Below are 9,783 nucleotides of genomic sequence, written 5' to 3' on the forward strand. Positions count from 1 at the left end.
AGTCTGTGCCCATATAAGGGAAGCACTTCCCGGCAGCCGAAGTAGAGGCTGTGACGCCCCCGGTCCACGTCAGCGGCCGGCGGGAGGCGGGAAAGCCCAGCAGAAAAACAAGTGACGCGGCGCGGGAGGGAGGCGGCGGGTGGCGGGAGGGAGCGGCCGCGCCTGCCTGGTTAACCCCTGCCCAGGCGGCCGGAGCCAAGGACTGAGCGCGGCCAGCCAAGGTCGTGGACTGTCTTTGCGCTTCTGTGTGAATGGGGGCGTGGAGCGGGGGAAGTCGGGGGCCAGGGGCTGCGCTGGTGACACCTGCCTGAGCACTTCTGTCCTGGGGTGGGTGCAGGTGTTTGTGCTCTGGAGGATCTGCTCTTTGGACGTCCAAATGTGTTTCACAGCCTGTGCATTTTGCCTGGTGGTGTCAAGGACGCATATGACATGGACAGCCATGGTGTGTATTTTTACTGCAGAGCCTAGGGATTTTCCCATGGGTGTTTAAAGACAATCACGTCTCCTATTGAAACTCAATCTCTTCTGTCCTGAAACAAGCAAACAAAAAGAACAACTGGCATCTGTGTTTCCAGAGACCCCCAGAAAGTCTCAGAAGAGGCGCTGCTGTAAGGGAACTGGCTTCTCATTAGCCAAGCGGCCTCCCCATGTCTTCCCCAGACCAGTCAAATAAAAAGGTCTGGCCTAGGGGCTGACGGAGAAGCAGCCTGAAAAACGAGGGTTTCCAGAGGCCTCCTGCCAGGCAGAGGCCAAGAAAAAAAAAAACAGAAAAGAAGAGAAACTGCGATGAGAACTCAGGGCTCATTATGGAGCCTTCACGGTCCGGGGGCAGGTTGGGGGACACTCTGATTTCTGAGTCCAGCTGTGCGCTCAGATAAAGCCTGTTGGAGTGCTGTTCTCAGAGGCCTGCCTCATCTCGCCTGGAGTTATGGGTGTGCGTGCCTGCCTGTGGTGGGTTGGGGAGTAAATTGGCTAGCTCAGCCTCCGGGGAAAGTCCCCAGGGCCTCCCAACCATCCCTTCACACCCACAGTGCTTAGCCACCGACATTCACTCCTCTATCTAAGACCTACTTCCTCTCTCTACTTCCCCTGGTCCGGTCTCTCCATGGTAGAGAGTTGTCTGGGTGGAAAACTCACCCCATCCCCAAGCTCTGGGTGCTGCGATAGAGTGGGAGTTTGAGGCATGAAAAATAGCTAGTGGCCCTCCTTGGCAGGGCATTGGCGGAGGATGTGGCAGGTTTGCTTTGGCTGTGGGCACAGTCCCTGTCTCTGAGGCTTACCCTCAGGGTGGCTGGTGAACATGGTTTTATGCCTGGGAATTTTAAAGGCTGCGGGAGGGGCCTTCCTTCCTCAGGAGCCAGTGTCCTGGGACTGGATGATACCAAAGGTGTTGAAGAATAAAAACAATGGGGTAGTGTTTGTGTTTCTGCCTGGACAGTACCGCATAGTGGTTATGGGTGGGCTTTGGGGTCAGATGGGACCTTAGCTCTGCCACTTGCTAGTAGGTCTTCTGGCAAGTTCCTAACCTCTCTGAGCCTCAATTTCCTTGTCTGAAAAATAGAAGTAAAAGTATTAATAATATTGATTCTTTTTTTTTTTCTTTTTTTTTAGGCAGGGTCTCACTCTGTCACCCCAGGCTGGAGTGCAGTGGCAGGATCACAGCTCACTGCAGTCTTGACCTCCTGAGCTCAAGCGATTCTCCCACCTCAACCTCTGGAGTAGCTGGGACCACAGGCATGAAATACCACACCCGGCTAATTTTTTGGGTATTTTTTGTAGAGACGGGGTTTTGCCATGTTGCCCAGGCTGGTCTCAAACTTGTTGAGCTCAAGCAATCCATCTTCCTCAGCCTCCCAAAGTGCTGTAATTACAGGCATGAGCCACTGCACCTGGCCTGTATTGTTCTTTTGAAGATAAAAAGAGATCACGTTTATTACGCATTCTGCACGTATGTTCACTCTTTCCACAATATTTGCACACCCAGCACATAGTAAACACATTAAATAGTAACATTTATTACTATTAGCAGTGGTAGCAGTATCTTAAAAGTCCTCTCGGACACCACATGGAGAGTTAGCCGGAGTCACCAGGTGTTCCAAATTTGCCTTTGGCAGTCTCCTGCCTCTCACCTTTCTTTGCGGTTGCTCTGGTACCTCATCACCTCCACCACCTCCTCCACCATCCTAACCTCAGCCTGGCCTGGATGAAGGTGCAATGAGTGTGGAAGCACAAGACCGATGCTTCCACCCCAGCTTTGCCCTGCCCTGGGCCACTCCACCCTTCTGAGCCTGCATTTCCTTATCGCTGAAATGGGGAGAATACTTTCTGGCTGGCTTCGTTTATTGTGAGAGTCAAGAGAATAAACGTTTGTGAAAATACTTGGAAAACAGCCCCCACCTATCAGTTCTCCACCAGGTGAATTCTCCCTTCTCATCCTCAGCACCAGCTCCTACCCCATTCCTCCCCTTCAAGTCTCTCTCTATAGATTTTCATGGCTTTGGGCATTTTGTTCACAGCTCTGTTGACATTCCCTTGACCTCAGAATTCTGGAGGTGCCTTAATTCCGACTTCCCCTATAGACGCCTCCTCAGGGCAGGAAATATGCCTTATTCATTCATTCTGTGATCCCAGTGCCAGGCCCAGGAAGGGCACATAGTAGGAGCTCAGTCAGTGCTGATTCCCTTTCTTCTACCAGCAAATCCCAGGGATGGAGGCCTGAAAAAGGCCCCAGTAGAATTTAGGGGAGCAGACTCTGTCCTCTGAGAGAGAGGGGTTGGGGAAGAAGGGAGGACAAGAGGAAAGGAGGGGAGCGGCCCTGTGCTATGCAGGCCAAAGGATGCCCGCTGTCACCACACACAGACGCAAGGTAATACCGGTCTCCATAGGGTGACATTGTGCTGCCTGGTTTTACTCAGTGATCCCAAGGCTGGGAGAACCTCTGAGAGCCTCAGCAGAGAGCCAAGCCACTCTTCCTGGTAGGAAAGCAAACATTCTGCCTAAAAGGGAAGTCCTTGGGTAACAAGTTCCACTTCCTCACAGCCAGGGCACTAACCTAAAACCCTACCCTCTCCTCCTCCCCCACCCTCACAGGCAAACCATTTCCTCTTCTGCTGAGCTCATGGAAACAAAGAACAGCTGTCCTCTCATTGATTGGTTTAAAAATAAGAGACTCTTGCTTTACCTCCCCAACCCCCCACCCCGACCTCTGATGACCAAAGATCTCAGCACAGGCCCCCTCGGGCCTCCACCCACTCCCCTGGGGACAGAGGGGCAGCCCCTGGGTCACCCACAGGCTCCCTCCTCCTCCCTGTGGGGACCAGCCTCTGCCTGCCACTGAGCCACACCCTTCCACCTTCGGTGGGGTGACTGCAGCTGCCCAGCCACTGGCTCTTACCAGTGTGGCCTTGGCATTCACACTTTTGCCACCATAATTTTGTCTCTGCAGTGGGCCTTGCACAAGGCTGGGAGGAAACAGCCTCTGTAGAAATCAAGGTTTCCTGCTCTGTGAGGGCTGATGGGTGCCACGGAGATACTTCCTGTGACTTCACCCGGCAAACTGGAGGCCAGGGGAAAGATCAGGAGTGTGAAGTCCTGACTTCACAGCTACTCAGAAACCCCTCTAAGCCTCAATGTTTTCATCTGAAAAATGACAGTGGCAAACTGCTTATAGAGGGACTGTCAGGATCAAACGAGATATGGTTATGAAGGTGCATTGAAAACAGTGCCACCATGGACACACGAGTTGCTATCTCTGCCTGCCACGTCCACAGACCCCAGGTCACCACCAGCTGCCATCTCTACAAGTGGCCCTGCCTTCCTGAAAACCCCAAACCAAGACTTGCCTCCCTGGGCATCTGAGTCCACCCCATCCTGTCTCCTCGGGCTTACTTACTCAACCTACACCACAGGGAAATGCACCCGTTGCTTAAGAGGTGTGGAAAGTTTTCTCCGGTTTTTTCCATCGTTTGTGTGCTTGTCTTACCTGTCCCGCCTCCTTCCTAGCACCGTGGGAGTATAAGCTGGCTCCTCTGCAATGGATCCATGGCCAGTACCTCTGTTCCCTCACAGCACAGGATAACAATAAGTGTGCCAAATGGAAGTGTGTGTGGGAGAGGGCACACAGCCAGATGGCTCCTTGGGGCAAAGCGTTATTTCTACCACATAAGGACTTTGCAGACAATCACTCTCTGGCTATAGAGGGGTTTTGTGCTCATTTTCTCTTGTGAACCAAGCTAATTTTGGATTCACTGGGATACAATAGTGAACTGAAAGGCAGCTGCCTGCAGGAGGAGCTCAGAGAACCAAGCAGAGCCAAGCCCTGGGAAGCCTTTTAGAGGACGATTTGCAGAGAAGGAGTGGGACAGTCATAAATGTCCCACGCTCTCCGTCCTCAGCAGGCTGTCCCTCCTAGTCCCAGGTTCACCTTGCAGAGGTGTGGTGGAGGACAAGCGCGCCCAGCAGCTTCCCGTCTGAAAGCCAACTGGCACAGCCCATCTCCAGTGGGCCACCCATGTTTCTGGGGCCAATGAGCCTCTGAGCTGGGACGTCCTGGCCAAACAAATGCCCTCCTGCCTCAGAGAGCAGAAAGTTCCAGAAGATCCAGGGTAGCTTTATTCCTGACTTAGCAAGCAGACCTAGAAGTGGGATGGAGAAGGGCTTTTGAATCTCCCTCCAAAGGTCCAGAGAAATCTCCTTGGAAATTTGATTGATTATTGATTATTGTAACAAGAGTTCCTCCTCCCCCAGGAAGCTCCCCAGAGTGGTCTTCTTCTAATAGAGGCAGAACTGTGTGATGGGTAGTCAGAGGTTCCGGCTGCTGTGCCAGACCACTTGGGTTCAAATCTTATCTTTAACAAGTTACCTAATATTCTCTGTGTTTCAGTTTCCTCATCCATAAAGTGGAAATTACAATGATATCTATCACATAGAATTGTTTTTGATTAATGAGTTACTATGTGCAAAACACTTAGGGCTCAGTATTGTTATTATAAGAAAGGACTTAAGAGGCCTCCTAGTTTAATTTCTCTACCATTATGAAAAGAAATTCTCTCCCTGATTCTGACACCTTTGTTTCTTTCTTTTTCTTTTCTTTTCTTTTTTCTTTTTTTTGAAGAGAAGGGGTCTCACCATGTTGCCTATGCTAGTCTCAAACTCCTTGGCTCAAGCCACCCGCTCACCTCAGCCTCCCAAAGTGCTGGGGTAATAGGCATGATCAATATATAATATATATGACATTATGTATAATATGTTTCTCCTGGCCTCCGAACTCCAGGTTCAGCGAGAGGAGAATGCTCAGTTCCTTCCTGTGGACTAAAAGCCACGGGAGCCATTCATCAACAGCAATGGGGTGATGAGGGCCATTTGGGAGTATTAGGAAGTGGAAGGTCTGAGAACCTTTTCAAACTAAGAAACCCACCTGGCCAAGGTGTCCCTGACTTGACTCATTCGGTCCCTGCCCTGCCATATATTTATTAAAACTATATTATATCCCAGAACTTTCACATTTATTTTGTTATTTAATCTTCATGATGATCCCACAGAATAGGCTATAAAGATCTTGTCAGAGAAGCCGAGGGGGACCCTGGGACGGGTCTCCCACCTCCTGTCCTACTGAGAAGGATCCCATCCATCTTTGCCCCAGGCCATTCCACTGAGGAAGCTGCAAGGTGGTTCCGTGGAGGACCAGTTCAGAGCCCATAATAACAGGATGACTTAATGACAGGTTGAATCAGTTTGTTATTTGGAGTAGGCACTGCAGGGAAAGGGCTGGCCATGTGAGACGTGGCTCATCCTCTTCCCTCTTCAAAAACGCTCCCACTTAATGCTTGAGCTCCCAGAGTCGAGGAAGTACTTGGCACTATTGCTAGAGCCAAAATTTGCAGAGTCAAGTGCACATCCAGCCTGCTAACAAGAAATTCCAGGTGCCCTGAGGACAGTGGTGCTGGCCTCAAAGTCACAAGAGCTTTCTGGGTTTAGGCTCACCCTGCATTGATTCTGGGGAACTGGGAGTAAGACACAGAACCTCTCCATACACCTGGCCTGGGAGGATCATCCTACCCTGCTCACAGGGGAGAGGGACAGAGCCTGTCAGTCCCAGCCCCAGCTCTCTGGCATGATGCCAGAAGTCAGGAGCCCAGTGAACTCTCTGGCTCAGCCACCAACTCTCTGGGTCTCAGATTTCTTCATTATAAAGTGAGGATGTTGGACTAACCGTACCTAAGATAGCCATGAGCTTAGACAGCCGGGATGACCACCTCTGTGCCAAATTACCCTAATTCCTTCCATCTTGTGTCATTCGCCTTCCACTTATTGGTCTCATATACATCTTTTTAAACGGTTTTATCAGTTTAATTAAATTCAACATTCTCCAAGCAGCTGGTATGCACCCGACATTGACCCAATACTGGAAAATCAATGGTGCTAAGATATCTGTTTTCAGAATGTTTCCAGTCCAGCAGAGGAAGGCAGGCAAGGGAACAATGAGACCAGGGTCTCTGGAAGCTGTGGGAGGGAGAAGAACAGGGAAAAGATCCCACCAGGCCAGAAAGGGTCTTCCTGAGGAGAGTTGGGTCTGAGAAGAAACTCACCCCTTTCCAGGAGAAGTAGGGGCAAGGGAGAAGGGGACTAACATTTTTTGTTTGTTTTGTTTTAAGATGGGGTCTCACTACGTTGCCCAAGCTGGAGTGAATGACTATTCACAGATGCAATAATAATGCACTGTAGCCTCAAACTCCTGGGCTCAAGGGATCCCCTCACCTCAGCCTCCTGAGTAGCTGGGACTATAGGTGTAAGCCATTGCAACTGGCTGGGGGGACTAACTTGTAAGTTATTATTATTATTGTTATTATTATTATTATTTATTTATTTATTTTTGATACAAGGTCTGGCTCTGTCGCCCAGGCTGGAGTGCAGTAGTATGATCTCAGCTTACTGCAACCTCCGTCTCCGGGCTCAAGTGATCCTCTCACCTCAGCCTCCCAAGTAGCTGAAACTACAGGCACGCACCACTACGCTTGGCTAATTTTTGTATTTTTTGTAGAGATGGGGTTTCGCCGTGTTGCCCAGGCTGGTCGCAAACTCCTGAGCTCAAGCCTCAGCCTCCCGGAGTCCTGGGATTACAGGCATAAGCCACCATGCCCAGCCTTAAGTAATTATTTCTAATAGACCAAACACCATACTAGACAACTTATATGTATTATTTCACTTCATTCTTATAGCCTTTTGAGTAAGTACTAAGCCCATTTTACAGATGAACAAACTAAGGTTCAGGGTGCCTAAACCCATGCTATAGGGTCAAGCTGAGACTCAAATTCAAATCTGCCTGATTCCAGAACCCACGCTCTTTCCGCCCAACTAACAGAGTGTGAAGGGCACAAATAGCTGAGACTTTGAATACTGGGTAGGGCCTGGGCCTCCTGGCCTTTTCTGAATCCTCCTGGCCTCTCCCCCAGCCAACAGGAGAACTGCCACTTTAAGAGGCACAGCCCCTTAGAAGGGTTGCTTTCCATTCATTTTTAATGGCCCAGCTGCTGTGGTCTCCCTGCCTCCCCATGGACCAGTCCAAGAGTTTCTCTGCAACTGAGCACTCTCACCACGCTGGGGCCTGTCAATGTTTAATGGCAGCAAGGATCTTATCTCGGTTACCCAAGTCGTTTAGATTACTCCTGCGCAGGGTACCTGGAGCATGAGGGAAGGCAGCAGATGGCAGACCCGTCAGTCACCCCTCTGCTCTGCGGAGGGAGGAGAGATTATTGGAGCAGAAAGGGCAAGAGGGTGGGAGAAACAGAGGGTGGCAGGGAGACACACTGTAACAGGACAGAATGCCTCACTGCACACTTGCATGGCCCTGGCTGTGTTCTCCACCCTCCCTATTCTCGGCAACCTCCCACAGGGGCTGCCCACTGCACACACTCTGAAGGCCCTCCTGGGAGACCCAAAACACAGGGAAGTGAGTGGTTGAGTTTCTGTGGAGCTTGACTACAGAAAGTGACCTTTGAGCCCACTCTGGTGTTCCCTGGGCATCAGAATCTCTGCTTATTTTCAGGGAGAAAACAGCACTACTTGTCTCTCTTATGAACTGTTGAAAACTCTGACCTCAGGTGCTCCAGGGACATGGGTGTGTTGCAAAGGTCACACAAACCATACCTTCGGTACAACCTCACAGATTCGTAGATGTGTGAGCTGGGTCGTGGGGGCAGGGTCCTGGGTCCTGGCTCTAGACTACCCTGATGGGGAGAGATAGGTTCTCGCTGCTCCCCCAGGCCCAGGGAATGCCTGGAGCAGATAGTCGAGTTCTATTTGGGGAGTAGAACGTCACAGTTCAAACACAGAACCAGAGGCCACTCTGATGTTATTTACAGACCTTGTCTAAAGATCTAGCCTCCAAGCTGGGATGGAGGGCAGTGGGCTTGCTGCCTTCTCCAATTTCTCCTGCTCTCTGAATTTCTTATATCCTGTCACCATCCCTCACCCTCCTACCTTGTCTCCATCAAGGAGCACCTTGTGCTGCCGTATCTGATGTGTCACTTACAGCTGGGAGCCTGGAGAGAGTGTTCTTAGGACAGAGGAAGGGGATTGGGAGCAGAACAGAGGACCCACCACCAGTGCCAGAGGACCCAGAGAGGTTCCTGGACATGGGACTAGGGAACTGGGAGTGGGAGAGGGGCGAGGAGGGCCCAGGGGGGCCTCATTGCGTTGGGTGGACATTTCCCTGCCCCGTATTCCGGGGCTTTCTGCCTGATGGGAGTTACAGTGAAAAACAGCAGGATGCTTTTCTAGGAAGACTTTGGCAGGTTGGGGGTGGGGGCAGAAAGGGTGATTTCATAATTATTTCACTCCTAGTTCAAATGGGAAGAAAGCTGGCTGACTGGATCAATAATAGGCAGTATGTCAGACAAATGTTCACAGGGCTGGAACCCTTGACTCCTAGGATGGGCTTTTGAAGTTTGAACTTCCAGGGAATGGGGAATCCTGAAAAGATATTTCTGAGACCCTGTGGAGCTTGATACCAATCCTGTTAGGATTGAAGACATCAGGCTTTTCTGCTCTGAAAAGCACATGCTACCTCATGTGTCACTTGCTGAGGCTTCCATGCCAGTGAAGTCCCTCTTCCTGACTCCTCCCTTTACCTTCAACATACGTGTGTGGCGTCTGTGCCAGCTGCTTCATAGCCTTTACCCCCACAAACAGCACAGCCCCTGATATGCACGTGATATGTGTAACAACAGTCCCTACCTCAACATGCTATGAGAATTAAGCGAGATACTCTGTGTGGAATGCCTAGACCAACACTTAGCACACAGTTAACTTAGTAAGTCAGCCCGTGTTACAGAGGCAGCAGTGATGGTAAGCAGGCGGGCAGCTCGGCTCCAACCTCAAGGCATGTTGCTGTGTAGTCCTCCCATCCATGGCTAATCCCCGTATCATAGATCTTCACTTTAAGGAAAACTCACTGGTTAGCCCCTCTCCAGCCTCTAGCACACACCAAGCCCTGAGCATAATTGTGTTCCATGTGCTTTTCCTTAAAGCCACAAAAACTTACTGAGCAACTACCATGCTCTAAAGTACTGGCAAATGAAGGTGAATAAGACAGGGTCTGCGCTGTCAGCAAATGTTCAGTTTGTCTGGAGAGACAAGACAGATGCTTCCTGAGTAGTGAGGACTACAGGTACGCGCCACCCCATGCCCCACTAATTTTCTATTTTATTTTATTATGTGTAGAGACGGGATCTCCCTGTGATTCCCTATCTACTCTCGAACTCATGGGCTCAAGTGATTCTCTCC

The 9,783-nt window shown here is 50.5% G+C and overlaps 1 long non-coding RNA gene across 1 annotated transcript; it reads right to left on the bottom strand.

Annotated features, from left to right (window-relative positions):
* Positions 1-1,905: 1,905 nt before the first annotated feature.
* On the bottom strand, positions 1,906-3,553 carry LOC116457849 (uncharacterized). The gene is made up of 3 exons (XR_004245121.1): positions 3,395-3,553; positions 2,398-2,715; positions 1,906-2,199 (listed from the first exon to the last, which is right to left on the bottom strand). It is a non-coding gene; the product is annotated as an uncharacterized LOC116457849 (long non-coding RNA).
* Between the last annotated feature and the right edge of the window lie 6,230 nt (positions 3,554-9,783).

This window comes from Hylobates moloch, unplaced genomic scaffold, assembly GCF_009828535.3.
Source record: "Hylobates moloch isolate HMO894 unplaced genomic scaffold, HMol_V3 SCAFFOLD_18, whole genome shotgun sequence".
In the NCBI taxonomy this organism is placed as follows: Eukaryota; Metazoa; Chordata; class Mammalia; order Primates; family Hylobatidae; genus Hylobates; species Hylobates moloch.